This window comes from Heloderma suspectum, chromosome 3 (assembly GCF_057233095.1).
Source record: "Heloderma suspectum isolate Gila_16-S chromosome 3, 16-S_ref, whole genome shotgun sequence".
In the NCBI taxonomy this organism is placed as follows: domain Eukaryota; kingdom Metazoa; phylum Chordata; class Lepidosauria; order Squamata; family Helodermatidae; genus Heloderma; species Heloderma suspectum.
The window spans coordinates 195865455-195881580 of record NC_139460.1 but is presented as its reverse complement, the minus strand read 5'-3'; the positions used below and the strand labels follow the sequence as shown (position 1 = coordinate 195881580).

The window sequence follows — 16126 nt, the reverse complement described above, 5'->3', positions numbered from 1 at the left end:
TACGTCAGGCCTCAGTGCTGGCATGTTTCAGATGTTTAAGACGTATCTGTTTCCTTTGGGTTTCCCGCAGCCATGAGCTATCTTTGTACCAACCTCATGATACTAATCTGTGTGTGTGGTTTTTGTTTGTTTTTATTGTTTTGCAAACTGCTTCAGGATTTATTTCAAATGAGAAGTGTTATATAAATATTGCAAATAAATAAATTAATAAATTAATAACATCTGCATGGAAAACTATCACAAGCCAAATCTTCCACATCATTAGTTCCTACAGATTACAACTGTAGTAATTTAATTTATTTTTACATCCCATAACATCGTCTATGGAAATATATATTTGATATTTTTCTATCACACTGTTAGCTCAGAACAATCGCTTAGCATACTGTTATGGCCAACAGAGAACAAAACTTAGGCTTCACATCAAAATATGTCTTTCCCACGACACTGTCATCTATCTCCTATTCTACAGAATGTTGACCAGACTGTAATTGACTTCACCCAATCCAAACTCTTTTTACATGGTCCGCATAACATAGCTCATCAAGAGACAAAACAGCTAGTCATATCTTGTTCTCCACTCATTAACTTTGAGAAGGAAGACAATTTATAACTTGCTTTTTAAATGTCACTCACGGACAAAATCATGCCAAAGATCTCATTTTTTAAGAAGATAACAAGGCAACTGGGTTGTGCCGAGTTTTCAAAGTGAGATGAGATGCCACTCTATTTCTTTTCAACAGATGTAAAACCATCCCAGCATGCTACACAAAGCAGGGTTACACCATTATTGCAAAAAGTAACTACAGCCAAGCCACAGCTGTTTGTTGAGCTAGGAGAGGCAGGCACTTGTGAAGACAGCTTCTTCTTCCAACAACTTGAGACGCCACAAGCTCTGCTGGGTTTAGGCCAGGGAAAGGCAACCTGATACCCTTCATATGTTTTGGACTCTAACTTCCATAAGCTCCAGCTAACCTGGCCAATAGTCAGGAATTATGGGAGTTGCAGTCAAAAACATCTGGAGGACACCAATTTGCCTACTCCTGGTTTAGGTTTTAGAGGAAGAAGCAGCTATCTATTCAAATACCTGCCTGCTTCTGCCTCTCCCAGCCCCAAACAATTCTAACCTGGGCAAGGCTGAAAGATAGAAAGAGGCTCTCTAAACCTTTCAAGAATACAGAAGGAGCCCTATGACAGTAAATCAAAGAACCTTCAGCCACTTAAAGCAGCTGTTGATACTTCAATTAGATCAATGGCAAAGTGTGAATGGGCATTCAGTATTATGAAAATCATATATCCAGTAAGAAATTCCATATTGCTACAAACAGAATCCACTCTGATGTTCATCAGCTTGGCCGGCCCTCACTACAAGTTTTTAAACCTGAAGATTATGTTTGCCATGTTGACTACATTTCTTGCCCAGCCCCTGCTTCAGTGATGAAGTGCACACAATTATACAATGAGACTACCTAGAAACTTTGACAGTGGGCAAGTTCGCACATCACACTAAGCCACCCTGAGAATAAGCCACAGTGGGTGGGTGGCTTGTTTGTTACTCCCGACAGACGAGTACTGTCGCCCACTCAGTGGATTGCCATGGATTGTTTCTCCCTCAGTCCCTCTCAGTCCTCTTGGCCACTCCTGGCCCATATCCCAGGAGTCTTTGTGTCTGAAATCCTAATTTCCTTGTTCCCTACATCAGCACCGTTTCTCCAGCTGGTCCACTAGGGTTGCCAGCTCACGAAGGAAACTGCCCCCCCTCACCAGATCGCCAAAGAGATTTAAGCTTCTGAGCCCTTATGTACGTGGGAACAAGTTCGCAAACTTTAAAAATATATATATATTTTAGGGGTCTTGCACAATTGTGTCAGACTGCAAGACCACCTGTCTGCTATTGAGCTCAGCACAGCCATATTCCCCTCTTGTCAATGTCCCTGTCAATTTCACCCTCCACTTTGGGCTCTCCTTGCTAGCAAACACCTTTTAAAGAAAAGGCTTGCTTCACATTCTACTGAAGTAATAACACCTGCCCCTAAAGCTCCTTCTCTCCTGCAGCTGCCAGCCACTTTCAGCTCCTCCCTACCCTTCGTGCTTGTCAATTCCTCCACTGGTCTTTGTTGCCAGCTGTCAGATGTAGAAGAGGGTTACACAGCAGTGAGCAGGACTGCTAAACATATGCAAATTTAAGCCAAATCCACTAAAGTGCAGTAGTTACTGCGCTGAAGCGGATTTGCGCAAATCTCCTGAAGGTGAAAAATAACACTAAATTTGCACAAATCTCCCTGAAGGTGGAAAAAATAAATTTGCACAAATCTCCCCAAAAGTGGGGCAGGGGGGGAAATACTGTTAAATTTGCACAAATCTTCCCAAAGATTGGGGGGGGGGGAGGTGTCACTTTCTAGGGAGGCAGCGAAGTGGAGGAATGAATTGACTGTCATTTCAAGATGTAAGAGAGAAGGGATAGCGTTAGTATGATTACAAGGAGCAGCCGGCAGGGTTTTTTGCCCGTCTTGCCAGGCAGCTCTCTCATCATTTTAAACAACCCACACTAAAGTGACTTGGCCAGGTTCGGACATTACAACAAGCTACCCTGAGAACAAGGCACTCTTATCAAGCTCACTACAAGCCAACGGTTCTCAGGGTGGCTTGTTTGCAAAAAAACAACCCACGATAGAAAAGCTGCACCAGGTTCAAATGTCACGCTAAGTCACCCTGCAACCACCCATGGTGACAACTCATCACGGCTTGGAGTGATGTGCAAACCAGGTCAATATGTCCCGCCTAATATTAGACCACATTCATTAATGGTTTTGACTTCATTTATACTATTACTTTCATGATAGTGACTGATAACTGACTGTAATTATTTCAAAATGTGCATGTACTAATTCAAGCTTGTTAGCCAACAGTTTATGTTACAACCACAGACTAAACTAATTTCAAATTAAACCATCCCACTTCCTTCTTCTCCTCCACCAGTTGCACATATACATATACTAACGATGAATCAGGTTATTTTGACAACCATAAACTGTTAATCTGCTTTGTACTAAAATCAGATAAACCAAGGACTGCTAGGGGAGGATAGATCTGATGGATCCCCGCATTGCGTGCAATTGGATCATTCAGTAATTCTTGATGTAGAGATGTAGCGAAGTTACTCACCCTTTGGAGGTGTCATTATCAAGGACAATGACTCACAGAGAAACACAGAGGGTGGGCTCTCTCTCAGGAAATGAGTTCTTACAGTTCTTACAAAACTCTGAAAGAAACCCTTTCAGAGAATGGTGTGCCAGATCTTAATTAAGAAGAATAGTGTGCCTCAGCTATCAGAACTATCTTACCTGTTCCAATATTAGGCCCATTTGTACAATCAGCAGAACTGAGTGCTAATGGTTTTCCTGAATTATGCTACTTCACACTGTTGGTGGAAGGCATGGCAGTTGCATGTTTGAATTCTCCCCCAAAACAAACCAAAACACGCTCCTTGCTCATATAAAAAAATAGTATGTTTGGAGAAAGCTAGACTAAAACCCACCTCCCCAATAGTTCTTCGTTCAGGGTTTTTTTCTTCCTGGGTGGAGCATTCAAATATGCATATACCCCTTTAGGATGTAATAGAGGAAGAGATTTACCGTTTAATTCCCCTGACTATATCAACTAGTTCCTCTACTATATTGTATTCATGATTTCTTCCAGGCTTATTTAACCACCAAAATAATGATACAGGTCAGTGGTGCCAAAACACTGGCACCTGTATCAACCATGTCATAGCCAGATGGCTTTGGTGCCATTATTTTACCACATCTTATTCATGCTATAGCAAGATAGTACATACATATAACCTGCAAAAAGAGCAGGTATTTTATAAGCAACCAGGCTGTATCATACTACATAGCACCACAGCCTTACTCGGGCACTAAATGCCATGATCTGAAGCATGAGTTGGAAAAACATTTACTGATAAACACCATTTTTCAAATTCCAAGAGAAATACATTATTTTCCTTCACAAATGGAACTGGTATCACTTTTATAAGTAAGTTGTTTTATAATACTATTTTAAAAGGCCTCAAAAAGACAGGTCACCATTCACAAGAGGTATTTACCACCTCTTGAGATCCAAACTTAGAATCTACTCTTAACTGTTCTGCACTCACCTGAGAGAATCAGTTTCGCAGCTGATAAATCTAGCTTTGTCACTTGAAGCCCAAGTAGCATCTATCACAAATAGCGGCTGAAGGGCCACAAGTTGCCCACCCCTGGACTGCTGCAATGGCTTCTACATGGGGTTGCCCTTGAAGACTTCTTAGAAACTTCCGTTAGTAATCTAGCACTTTTTGTGTTAACTGGAGCCAACTTTATGGAATATCTCACAAGTATTTAAACAACTACACTGGTTGCCAGTCCATTTCCGGGCACGATCCAAATTGCTGGCTGTTACCTATAAAACCCTAAGCCCAGGCTATCTGAAGGGGTGCCTCTTCCCCCTGCCATCAGACATCAGCTGGACAATGACCGGCGTGAGGGTGCGCCTGGTGTTATTCCAGCATGAGGTAAAGACTTCTGCTCTTTACTGAGGCATCCCAGTATGCTGACTAGCTGGTTTTAGGGTTTTTATTATTTGTCAGGTTTTATCATCTGTGTATGGCCTGCTGCCCTCTCATTTGTTTCAGCTTGTACTTTTATTGTATTCACTTGTATTGGTTAAGTGTAATGTAACCCGGGGAATCAAATTACAAGGGAATGAGTTTTTCATCTTCCCCCCACCTCATTAAAGTCACACCTATCACAGATGGGTTGGTGGACATTTTTCACTAGCTATACTGTTTAATTTTTTGTATGGTCAAGACTCACCTGCCCTAAGCCTGTGTGGATATTGTACATCAGGCAGCAGAAGATTGTAGCAACAATAACCAATTTTTCAATTTGTATGTAGAACATGTTGCTTCCAAAACAGACACATATGAGCAAAGGATATACAGACGATTATTGTAGATATACAGCAGCAGATGTCTCCTTAAGCCCTGGCACTAATGACTACTCCTACCACCACTTAGTTGAGTTTCTTAAAATGTTGACACCAACACCAAGAATAGTTCACCATCACCATTATCTGTATCCGAAGCCATTACTGAACACTCTGTGAAAGCATGATATACAACATCTGCACTGGAGCAGTCATCTCTAGAACAGTTACTCTTTCAGATATCAAAACATAAATAAAAGGGCAGTTAAAAGATCAGGCCTGGAATATCATTCAGAAACAAAGAACATCTGAGTTACCTTAAAGCAATGCAGTCAAATACAATGCCGAGTGTATGACATATCAATGCAAAAAGAATTTTCCACTGTACTATGTTAAGAACTGTTAAGTTACTCTAAGTTCAGCTAGTCAAAGTTATAATTCCCACATCATCTCTAACTCATCCACATAGCATGTGTCTAGTGCTTCACATATGGCATAAAAGTAGACACCAATAAAGTCGTACAATATGGCAGATTTATGGACTTTGTGGGAAATAAGAGTTGAGTTTTCCTAGTTGCCTGGTTAGATTCTCAGTCACAATGCTGCCTTAATCATTTCTGCAGTAAACTTTCTTGTGTGTGTGTTTTTTATTTATTCATTCTGCTCTTTCACCTTGATGATAACCAAGCTAGGAAACATAGGAGTGGTTCTATGATCAAAATTAGATTTTCCAAAAGCAAGAAGAAAAGCTAATCCTACTCTAAACTAAACTTGTTAAAATTTTCCATATTTACGTACAGGAATACTTTCCCCAGAAACTAACATACAGTAATTGAAAATACACCCAGCTCATATTAAACATCAATGTGTAACTTTGTGCTTGTTCTCCAGCAACAATCTATTTTATTTGCTGTGCTGTATTTACCGTGTCAGTAACTTCAAAACTTCATATTTCAATATGCAACACAGGGGCTGCATGCTGCCTATACCCAATCTGGGCCATGCTGCACAATATATTAGATCGCAGGTAGGCAACTTGTAGTATTCCAGATGTTTTGGCTTACAATTCCCATCAGTCCTAGCCAGCACAGCCAATGGTGAGGGATGATGGGAGTTGCTGGCCAAAACAACTAAAGTGGCCTACTCCTGCACTAGATCATGGCTCAAGCAGCCACCTCCGAGTTTCTACTCAAATCTTTCGTAAATCTCACTTCAGCAGCCAGGGCATGCTACTTTTAAATGTCCAAACAAGAAAAGGACAACCAGCCCATTATCTTTAAGGGTGCTGATAGTTTACATGCAAAAGGGAAGTTACACACAGTCCAATGAGCCACTTCTAGTCCCTTTATTATACTTAAGGACAAGGAGATGTTATATCTGCACCAGCACTTGGCTGCACCAAGCACCTTCCATCCAGTTCTATCAATGCAATAGTAGCTTCACATGAAAGAACGGTAATCAAGCTTTGGGAGCTCATTAGGAGACCACATACTTGACTCCAACCAGATTTAGAAGGGACCAGTTTTCAATTTTTTCTGTGCAACTATACACTAATTTTTTCTTCAACCAAAGCAAGCACAGAAGGGAACAAAGATGTAACGTCCACAAAGAGCAAATAATTCAATACTAGCAATTACCTTATTAACATATTTTCCTTAATAAAGTTTTAAGACAAGATTGTTACATCTGAATCAGGCCAATGGGGCACTAGAATCAGTTTGCTCCCAGTCCAAGAGATGTACCAAGAGATGGATATGATCTTGTACTACGTAAGGGTATGGGGAAACCCAAGCCAGTTCATTTAGCTGAAAAGGCATCATTAGAGCTGATTTGCATCACTTCACTCGATGACTGAATTACAAGTAAATAATTTCACCTCACCTTTACCAATCTGAACTCCAATAAGTGATGATAGGTAGAAAATTTTCCAAATTGAGTTTTTTCCCCCTCAGGAAATGTTCTAGAAGTTTATTTTTCCACAGAAAATGTTCTGTTTCATAAGTTCATTATTAACAGTGAATGGATGGCAACTGCAAATACAATAGTAGGTAAGCTTAGCAGTTTCAAAGTTGTAACTAATGTTTTTCAGGCGACTGTCGCTAGCAAGTATGTGAAAGAATACGTATGTCATTGAAATACATGTATGTCTCAGTGTGGAAAGGAATTAATACGTAGTGCCTGCCTGGACCTTAAGATCGTCTTTAGAGGCCCTTCTCCGTGAGCCCCTGCCAAAGGAAGTGAGGCGGGCAGCTACTAAGAGGAGGGCTTTTTCTGCTGTGGCACCCCGCCTGTGAAATGAGCTCCCTAGTGAGGTTCGCCTGGCACCTACATTGTATTCTTTCTGGTGCCAGGTGAAGACCTTTTTATTTTCCCAGGCATTTTAGCATTTTAGCTCTTTAGATGTTTAGCTTTGCTGTTTTAAATCCCCACACTGCTGCTAGGTTTTATTCTGGTTGTATTGTTTACTGTGGTTTTAATGTTTTATATATTTTGTCTTGTTTTATTTGTGTTCTTTGGTTTTAATTTTTGTGAACTGCCCAGAGAGCTTCGGCTATTGGGTGGTATAGAAAATAAATAAAAAAATAAAAAAATAATAGTGACAGTGAAACTGAAGGTGTCCCATGGAAGAGAGAGGAAGCTGTTGAAATAGATGCGTGTTGTCAGCATATCGAGCACAGTCCTTTGGGTTGCTAAAATAAAAAAGTGTGTCAACACTTTTCAGTACATTTGGTTTTTTCTTACATTTAGGGAGCAATCCTATGGCTGGTAGATAGCCATAGGATATGCTGTTTTCTGGGAACCGACCTTGGAGCCCGTGCTCCAAGGTCGGTTCCTGGAAAACTGACCTTCCCCCATCTCCGCGCTGAGAAGCCCCATCCTCCACGCTTGGAAGAAGAGTGCAGAGCGGCCGAAAAGGGGCATGGATGGGGTTGTTCCAGGGCAGGGAGAGCGGAACTGCGTGTACAATACATCCTATGTGTCATGTGTCGTACACGCAGCCTCCTCTCCCGCTCCCCCCGCCCACGGCAAGACAGCCACGATCAGCAGTCTAGCAGAAAAAGAAGGGGAGGAGAGGCACAGAGGGAACAACCCCCCCATGCTTCTCCGGCCTTGCTTTGGATAGGCAGTCACCTCCGAGTTTAGAGGTGGCCGCCTATCTAGATAAGATTGTGCCCTAAAACAATGTAAGAGTAGTACATGCTATTGTCTCTAAATGTTTACAAGTATTCCAATAAAATGTATACATAATATAATGTTTAAATTACATTAAGTGTGATTTAATTTTTTTTCCCCTCAGGTATTTCAGGTCAAACACTTGTGATATATTGGGACAAAAAATTAACATGGGGAACTTTTTTAGCTTTGTTATTTACTAAACACAAGTAAAATAAACATGCTAAATTAGATCACTTTCTAGGGCATCAGAACATTTTCCAATGTAAATTTAACATTTTCCAATGAAAACGACCCCATGCAAATTCGCCTAATTAGCGCCAATTCAAAATTTTCCAGAAAACCTACATCACTTACTCCAATACAGTTTAATTCAACGGGTGCCAAATCACAATTCTGTACTGTGTCACTGCAATGCAAGTCGGCTTTGCTTAAGCCAATCTAAACAGAAAGATTTCACTCACCATTTAACACACTTCTCATCTAAGATGATCCTAGAACTGCCAGTACAGCCTATCAATTTACTACATGCATTCCCACCCCAGATGCAACATGCTTGACATTAGAGATTTGCTGCCAGTAGTATTGAGGCCACTCATTTCTCCCATCAGAAACAAAGGCTCTTATTCACTTGTGTCCCTCTCCTGATGTGAAGCTCCTTGATCCAGCAGAGGCTCCTGTAAGCAGAAAGGGGGGAGGGGGACCAAGTTTTTGCCAATTCTCCCTTCCCTATGCAGCTCCCTGTGCTCCCCACCCTCGCAAAGCTGCTCAAGAGGATTGGGGGACCCTTTGGAACAGTATGGGAGTTGGTGCAAAGGGCTGCAGGAGAAATTGGAAATTTGTGAAACTCTCCTTTCCATTCACAGTAGCCTCTAATGGATCAAAGAGCCTTCTGTCATCAGAGGGACACAGTTGGATACAACCAAAAATTTAAAATCAGTTTTATTGTTTCATTATAAATAATGGCTAGCATTTATATAATGCTTTGGTATGCTCAAAACTCTTCACATATGTTGCCTTTAATCCTAACAACCCTATATGGTAGGTCAATATTATTATCAACATATTATTGACTGGGAGGCTTGCCCAGTACCACCATCCTGGCGAGTTCATGGCAGAGCTGAGAAGTGAACCAGAGATTTCCTGATTCATAGCTCAGTTTCTTAGCCACCCTACTGAAGCAGCTCTGTAACAGTTCGTGCCAGCTCAGTTGGCTCATCTCTTAAACTTGAAAATGAACACTCAAACAAGGTAAAATAAGGGGCTTCCTCCCATACTTGCTCTCCTATACCACTTTTTTTAAAAAATAAGACAAGCAATGAGCAATCAAGTCTAACCAAAACACACACACGCCTCTGTTCTTTATTAAGAGTATTTTGTTTCTAAAGACAGTGCACAGTACTGTCCAACATACCATTTATTTACCACCTCAGACTTCAAGTATGCCCCATCCTAAAACAACGCTTAAAAAACAGCTTTCTCCACAAGGGATTCAGGAAGAAATCCAGGCCTGAAGGAAGATGCAGAAACAGGGAAAGCTCTTCTAGGGAAAAGAGGTATCTGAAGAAAATAAGGGGCACAAAACCAAAATAGGGGGAGGGAGAACAAATGCACCACAGGGCTGTGCATGGAGATCATGTGGGCAATTCAAATCTATGTTAAGAACTGCAATTACAAAAGGGTAGAGGAGGAAAGTGTGATTTTATACAATTATCTTAACAAAATGGGCTAGGGGAAAGGGTGTCAACAACACTAGGCAAAGACAGGGCAATAATTAATAGGAATAAGCCAGAAAAGAAAAAAAGGAAGAAAGAGTACTGAAGAATTTTGCATAGTTTCATTAATTTCCTTCTGCATAATCTAAATCAATTTATTCTAAATAAGCGGCAGCCTTGGTACTATACTGACAACCAGTAACTTACTACTCCGCAAGATAATGCAGCACTACAAGGATGGAATGGGGGAAATCCCCCTTTTAACCGTTCTAAAACTACTCTGCTTGTGTGCAGAAGAGTACAAAGCAGCCATCCCCAACCTAGTGCCCTCCAGATGTTTTGGACTACAACTCCCAGAATTCCTGACCATCAGCCTTGCTGGTTGGGGCTGATGGGAGCTGAAGTCCAAAACATTTGGAGGGCACCAGGTTGGGGAAAGCTGGAATGAGGCGTTAACCGGTTTTCATCCAGAGACCTGAATTCAGCTAGCTCTCCTAAAACCCTAAGGGTTTTTGTATTTATTTTTGTGGGGGGGGGGGCCGGTTGAAGGTGAAAAAGAAAAGATTTCACTCCTACAAGGGGGTGGTTGAAGATGGAAGAATTAAAAAGGTGCAACAAGACACAGACGGGTGTGAGGATTTATTTAAGGAAAAATACACCCGCAGGTGTGCACGCGTGTGTGTGGCTGCAGGCATAACATGACACACACATGACTGGGGGGGGGGGGAGTATATATTTTTAAACCGACTTCAAACACTCGAGCCTTACCCTGTTTAAAGCATTAAAATGTGGTTGTCACCTGGGGGCGGGTTGAGGGAGGCAAACGGAGCGAGGAGAGGGGACGGGTGCCTACTTACGGCAGATACAGCGCAACAACGAGCAAGTCAAAATAAGGCTGAGGCAGGCAGGCAGGCAGGCAGGCAGGCAAGGAATGCCCCCCCCCCCGTAAAGCACAGCACTCACCTCAAGCGGAGCCCCCACCACCTCCTTCTCCAGAGGGAGCCGCTCCGGCGGCGGCGGAGGGCTGCGCAGCGCAGCGCAGCGCAGCAGCAGCAACCCCACTTCCTGTGAGCAAGCGAGGAAATGAGACGGAGGCGGCCGCGACATTGGCTCGCCTCAGCCGCTGCTCTCCGCCCGGCCGCGGCAGCCCCTTAAAGCGATAGGCAACGGGAAGGAGGGAACGGTGGCCCGCCGGCCCCCTCTTCGCCTTCTGTCTGTCCACGCTCCCTGACACGCCCTGCCGGAAGGGCTTAGGGACGGGGGAGGGCGAGGCCGCCCGGCCGCCCCCAGGGCCCCTTCCCCACCCCGCAGCCCTGGCCATTCTGCGCCGCCCTAGGCGACCCAGGCGCGAGCTGCGTTAGGAGAGGGGAGCAACCCGCGGAGGGCCACGCTTCCTCTCCCCTGTCTTGCAGCAGAAAAGAACGCCCCCGTCAGGAAGCCTCTGCAGCTGCTGCCCCCCCCCCCCGGTCTCCTGTGAGTTCTGCCCCTTCTTCTGAGCGGGTGGGAACCGGCTGCTCCCCCCTCCCTCGCCGGCTCGCCCGCTTTGGGCACGCAGCGGAGCGGGCAGAGAGGGTTTGGCCCGCAGTCCTGCCTCGAGGAAGAGCCACCTCTTCTGCCTGCTCATTCACTCCCGTCATTCCCGCTCTACGGGGTGCAAGGTTGGCCCTAAAAGGGACAGCCGCCTCCTCCCCTCCAGTCGCGTGGGGGCCTGAGCGAGTTGGGCCTGATCCCCGCCGCTATGCCAGTCAGAAGGAGAGGGAGTAAGGGCGGGGGGGGGGGGCGCTGCTCGTGCAGGGACCAACCCTCTATGCTGCACTGCCCCGAGAAAGATGGTGGGCGGACAGAGGCATTTGTGTGCTCCCTCCCTCTCTCTCCTTAGGCAGAGGGTGAGCAAGAGAGAGGATGTAGGAGCAGGGGGAGGACCTGGGCGCTTTCTGGCTGGGGAGTTGGGGGTGGGTTAGCAAACTGGAGCTTAATCCATATAAGATGGAAGTACAGATGTTACATGCCTGACCCAGGAAGCGGCATTCAACTTGTTTTGCTTGTTTTGTTTTGCGTGGGGTTTGTATTTTTCCCTAAATGAGTAGGTTATATGGGAATATATCTGGACTCTGATTTTCTCTTGGATAGCCTAGTGATAGGAGTGCTTTTAGTTGATGAGTGAACTGTGGCCTTTCCTGGAGAAAGCTGATCTTGCCACAGCTATGCATGCCCTGCTCACGTCTAGTTTAGACTGCTGTAATGCATTCTACATGGGGCTGCCCTTGAGAACTGTTCAGAAATTTGGCCCTTGCTTCTGACAGGAGAATGGTAGCATGGTCAATTGACCATATTGTACCAGTATTGTACAGCTGTGCTGGCTTCTGTTTTTGTTTTCTGGGCCCAATTCAAGGTACTGTTTAAAGCCTTAAACAACTTGGGACCTGGATAACTGGTCTCCCTCAACAGGGTTCATGGGGCGGGGGGGGGGGGGAATATTTAATGGCTAACTCAATTCTTTCAATTCTAGTAGACACATCTTTATGTCTTTTGATGACGCCAACTGGTTATCTCTGGTGAGTGAAGTTGCAGTGAAGTACCCATAACTGTCAGGGACAAAACATTCTAATTGAACCTTGGGAAACAATTGCCACTGGCAGTTTAAAAGCTTTGTGATGTCATCTTCAGGTCACTACACAAAGGTGGTTTAAGAGGGCTGTGGAGGATTCTCCCAGATGTAAACACTTTTGCTGTGTCTTCAGGAATGCTGTCGGGCCATTCTACACACAGAAAGCTACCTTGGCTGGTCTGAGAAACCACTCTTGATGTAACACTAGCCTCAATAAGAGTAGGAATAGAGAGAGAGAAAGTGAGTTTTATTTCAGTTTTATATAAAGTTTATTACTATGCTTTCCTTCTAATGGCATAACAATTTCTTCTGGGTTAAATAGTTTATATATTCTGCCTTATGTACCTTACAGTGCTAGCGCTGGATAACATGAGTAATTCTGAAAGAACTGGTACAAAGGGCTAGATGCCTTGTCTCAGGAGCGGGGAGCCTCTTTCAACACAAGGCCCAGATTCTATAGAAAGAAAAATTCTATAGGAGAAGCTCTCTGGGCACATTCCTATGGTGGGTGGGGCAAAAGGGGCAGAGCCAAAATTACAATAAATATTTTTTAAAACCCAGCATATTTTAGCTTGAGGTTCTTACTGCCAGTAACTAAGCCCCAGGAGAGCTATTTCAACCTTTTAGAATGGGGGGGGGGGGGGATTGCACAAAAGCTGGGAAACCACCAAATGATCGGTAATCATGTGAAAGGGTGTAACAAAGAAGATAGAGCATGACCATCTGGGGAACCCCAGAGGGCCGGATTTGGCCCTCTAGCCTAAGGTTCTCCACACCTGCCTTGCCTGCTATGAGCTACTCTTGATTGGGAATATTCCGGCTCCTACAGGCCTTGAGACAATAGCAACTGGTGGTAGCATGACTGAGAGCTTGGCACCTGCTTTCACAGTAGAAGGGCCCATTTGGCCTGTTTAATGCAGTACTGTTGGTGGTCTCACGTTAAGAGCTAGGAACTAACTCCTTAGGGCGGCTGGATTGCATCACAATTATGTAGATATGTGGCAGCATAGCTGAAGTTCCTTTAAGAAGGTGCTGAGAAGTGATCTCCAACTAGACCCTCCTGTTCTAGCTTGGCCAGGATGAGAGCCCACAGAACAAGCCTTGCAGGGCTGAACTGGAGCGGGAGTCATTTGACATTGGGGAGCAGATAGCAGGAGGGCATATCCAGGCAGGCAGGCATTGCTTTGACAGTGGTCAGAGCCTAGCTGATTCCTAAGTTGGGTGGGCAACTTGTGGCCCTCCAGATGTTCTGGCCTATGACTCTCATCATTGGCTGTGATGGCTAGGGCTGATGGGAGCTGTAGGCCAACACAGTTGGAGGGCCACATGTTGCCCACCCCTGCCCTAAATAGTGATGCAAGCTGGCCTGCTATATTTCCTTCTGTCAGCTGCAAGCTAAGCAGAAGCTCAGCTTGAAGCTATGCATTCATGCCCCTGGCTGGGGTTAGGGGGCACCAGTTGTGCCTTTTCTCAGCCAGGAACGTACCAAAGAGTGAGAGGCTTTGGGCAATTGGTAAATAAGCAGAGGGGCAGATTCTTTGGGGAGTCTGAGGCCTTGGCCTCAGGGGCAGAATCAAAACAATCTTTTCACAGGATGGTCCACTGATGACTTTGCCTTGAACGAGGTCTCAGGCAGTTTTGGAGGATGCAGTGTCCCTGAAAATGCCTGCTGTCCTATATCTCTAGAGATCCTGTGTACTTCATTCTTGCTGTCTTTGATGACGGAGACACAACACCCGTCTTGATACCCACTTACATATCATGAAGCAACTTTGAATCATGCCATGTCAGCTACTGGCAGCTGTTTCTATTGTAGTGGGATCTGCCTCGTGCTGTTGCACCAAGAAAATGTCTTGCCATGTTAGATCTGTGCCACAATTTGTGATTTACACCACTACTCTGGCACTACTTGTTTACAAATGTAATAACCTTCAGTATCAGACTTCACTGGCAAAGATCAGGTGTTTTGTTTTGTTTTGAAACTAGAAATGATTTCACCCTTTGAACTGTTAGCTGAAGTGTTGTCAACATAGGAGTGGTATAAAAAGGAGTATCTGGGCTGGTAAGAATAAATGTACACCAGCTAGTTCAATTGTAAATATGAGGGAGGGTTTTCATCATGATACAATATATCATATTGTATCATATTTATAACATGAAATCTGGGGAGAGACATACAGTCAGGGTCAGAAATATTGGAACAAGGATAACTGTTTTGGCAGTTGGCCTCTGTACACCACCACATTAAAGTTGGAAGGAAACACACCCAGATGGGAGCGAAGTCAGGACTTTCAGCTGTAACTCAAGGGGTTTGACAAAAGTGGGGCACTAACCATTCAGGAAGGACAGCCAGTGGCATACCCCCCCCCTATCGTTGGTGGCTCATAAGTAATGGAACGAATGCCTGGCAAGCAGCTGCATGGCCAGGTGTGGCCTGTTTCCTGGGTACCCTATGACCAATCAAGCAGATAACAGGCCTGGAGGTGGTTCTGAGTGTTACATTTGCATTTGGTAGCTGTTCACTGGAACTCCCAACATGAGGTCCAAAGAGGTGTCCATGCGAGTGAAGGAGGCCATCATTAGCCTGAGAAAACAACATAGACCCATCAGAGAGATAGCAAAAACATTGGGAGTAGCCAATACAACAGCTTGGAACATCCTGAAAAAGAAGGAATTAATTGGAAAGCTCAGCAACAGCAGAAGACCTGGAAGACCACAGAAGACAGCTAAAGCAGATGACTGCAGAATGCTGTTCATGGTGAAGAGGAACTCTTTCACAACATCTAGCCAGGTCAAGAACGCTCTTGCAGAGGTAGGCATGTCATTGTCAACATCTACAGTCAAGAGATGGCTGTATGAATGTAAATACGGGGGCTTCACAACAAACCACTGGTAACACTCAAGAACAGACAGGCCAGATTAACCTTTGCCAGCAAACACTTAAAAAAGCCTGCCCAGTTCTGGAATAAGATTCTTTGGACTGATGAAACCAAGATTAACTTGTACCAGAATGATTGGAAGAGAAAAGTATGGAGAAGGAAAGGAACAGTTCATGATCCAAAGCATACCACATAGGGATGGCGGGGATTCCGCCACGGATCTCGGGGAGGCCGCATGCCAGTGCATTCGGCCCCCCTAAATCTGTGGCGGAACAGCCTGCCCCCCCGCAGATCCCCCCAGGACGAGACTTACCTGGGGCGGATCTTCCGGGCGGCGGCTGGTCTTCTGACCGGCTGCCGCCATTTGCAGGTTTGTTTTTGTTTTTTTTACATCGACGTGATAGGCTACGTAAGTTTTTACATAGCCTAAAATGTCTGGGTAAAAAAAAAAGCATACACAAATGGCGGTGGCTACGCTATTTGCGTTCCCCTTATTTTCGCCGTCTTAGTCTACGTAAATATTTACGTAGATTAAGACGTCAAAAATAAGGAACACAAATGGCGGCAGCTGTAGCCGCCGCCATTTGCGTACGCAGTTTTTTGTGTTTTTTTTCCCAGAGCCCTCCGCGGCCGGAAATCCGGCTGCGGACGGCTCTGGCCTGGCTAGGCCTGGCCGGCTGCTCCACAGAACCGCCACGGAGCACAGCAGGCCAAGGAGGATTCCGGGGGGGGGGGTAACGGAGCGCCTCCCCCCCTGTCCAGGATTCCAGGGGGAGGGACGG

The 16126-nt window shown here is 44.7% G+C and overlaps 1 protein-coding gene across 1 annotated transcript in view; it reads right to left on the bottom strand.

Annotated features, from left to right (window-relative positions):
- Positions 1–10926, bottom strand: part of CSGALNACT2 (chondroitin sulfate N-acetylgalactosaminyltransferase 2) — a 45005-nt gene extending 34079 nt beyond the window's left edge. The window contains exon 1 of the mRNA XM_084845257.1: positions 10821–10926. The gene's annotated coding sequence lies outside the window, so the exon portion shown is untranslated. The remainder of the gene's footprint in view (positions 1–10820) is intronic.
- Positions 10927–16126: the final 5200 nt, after the last annotated feature.